We start from the raw sequence: 2,375 nt of genomic DNA on the forward strand, positions 1-2,375 counted from the left end.
TGTGTGTGTGTGTGTGTGTGTGTGTGTGTGTGTGTGTGTGTGAATTGGCATGTTTTACATCAGAAGTATTATGTGCTGATTGAACTTTTTGACTTGTCAATTTTGGCAATCTGCTGAAAACTTTGAAAATGCCATCACAGTTGGAGTGTGAAATTTGAGCTGCAGCTGGGTTGGGAGAGCTGTATTTCAGATTTCAGCCTGAGTTGGATGGAAAGGGATGGATGAGCCCTTGATGGACAGAGATATATAGCTCAAGTGTCAATGCAGGCTGTGATGCCATTGTGTAGGTCAGTGACTGTCAACAAACATTCCGTGGCACATCAAGGTGCCTTGAGATCCTTTTATGAGTGATACAGGGTGCCTTCAACATTAGCACTGTTAGGTGTGCAAATGTCATGCACAAGATAAAAGGCAGAGTAGATTTGCGCCTCACAGACTAACTAAATTAGAGGGATATTCTGATTTACTTCATTTAAAAATATTGATCAGTTTTCATTTTTAAGATTAGTTTTAATTACGACCTATAAAGTGCAAAATTACCCTGCCTTCTGCCTGACTTCAGACTAACATGGCTAATGAACTTTTATGGCTTTTGTGGTGCCGTAAACATTTCCATGGGCATCCACACCCCTTGAAGCTCTATAAATGCCCACAATTTGTGACTGTGACATAGTTGGTATAAATTTGCTACACTATTTTGATGCCTGTTTGCTTTAAGGCATGAGAACGTGAACAGCCCAGAGCTGCCTGTGCTCTCCAGCCATTCTGGAATGCTTGTCCAAGTTTTGCCACTTGCAGAGAGGCACACCCCAACTCAGATTCCCTGGGCACCTTAAGTCAGATTCCCGGGAGCAGCAGAGGCCTGTGGGACAATGGGCAATGTCTGTTTTGCCCACTGACATGAACCAGTTGTGCTGAGGTATATAAGAATACAAAGAGAAATTTCAGAACATGCTCCTTTGCCATAAACAAGCAGGAAGGGAAGCGAGTGACTGTCTTTTGTTCTCATTCTCTCTGGTTCTCGCCTGATACTGCAAGACCATAGAATAGGTCAAACTGTCCTTTTGATAACTGAGACAGTATCAAGATAATTAAGATGCTGGTGACTCTCCTTGAAAATTTGCTGATGTTTACACTGCTGTCAGGTATTGAATCTGCACCATATTTTTGTTGTGGGTTCCTATACTGCACTGAGGGAGTTTGTGAATTTTACAATAGAAGTACCTCAGAGTACTAGTGGGATTTTTCCGCAGTATTTCTAAATTTCTCAAAATGCTTAACTAATAATAAAGATCACTATAAGAAAGTCATGTAAAAAATTAAAAACATATGTTAACATCAGAGAGAGATCAGCAGAGGAGGAAAAGACTTGATTATTGCAGTGCGCATGTGGGGATTAGAGGCTGGAATCACAGAAGTGATGCTGGTAAAGGTGTGACTTTTCAGCCTTTGGAGAATGGCTTCGGGTCAGTTGCACAAAGTGGGCTGACAGAGAGATGCCAAAGATAGAAAAAATAATGCCCAATAGCCGTTTCATTGAGACAGACACAAAATTTATGGAAAAGTTGCAAAGCATTTAATAGGGATGGAAGCAAAGGGTTTCTTTAGAATGTTATAGAGGCGTATTGAAGTTGGTCTTAAACCCTGCAGAACTTGATAAAGAATTGGTTTTTAAAATTCTTCTGTAGAATACTATAGGAGGGATACATAACCTTCCATTAAATTTTATAGAATGATTCTAAAAGAAACAGTAACACTAACTTCTCATTTTTTTAAAATAATCATTTGGTTTTCTGTGAGGACATTTTTAAGATTAGAATATGATGAATACTTTCAGGTAAGTGCATTTTTGTTTATATCATCATTTTTATACAGAAAAGGGAATCAGGTGAGTGAAAGGTTTCAGCAAACCATTCACTTGCCTAGAAATGCAGTTTTAGGGTGGTCAAGACTTTTAATAAATATAAGTCAAATTTTGCCAAATAGTTTTGGTTGAAATGAAGAAGACACCATGTTTTAGAAAGATCAAAATGAACTCTTTCAATGTTTTTTGAAATGTTTTGTTTTGGACAGTTGCAAGGACCAGTGAAACATCGTGAGATTCACAGAACTGGAGGAGAAGGAGGAGGTTCCCCTTTTATTAACTAGGGTATAAGTCAGTCAGCCAGGAAGTAATCCTCTGTAGTTCAGTTCTCTCCTCTGCCTAAGGGTATTTGAATATGCATTATCCACATCCTAGAAGAGTGCCCTAAGCACAATGCTATAGGATATTCTTGGGTGAGTTGCTGTCAGTTGATGCTATTCCACTTTGCAGGGACTCTTAAATATTCATGGAGTGAGCAAGAATGGTTCTTTGGCTCAGTGGTTATGGTCCT

Source organism: Crocodylus porosus, unplaced genomic scaffold (assembly GCF_001723895.1).
Source record: "Crocodylus porosus isolate Cpor-Errol unplaced genomic scaffold, CroPor_comp1, whole genome shotgun sequence".
Lineage (NCBI taxonomy): Eukaryota > Metazoa > Chordata > Crocodylia > Crocodylidae > Crocodylus > Crocodylus porosus.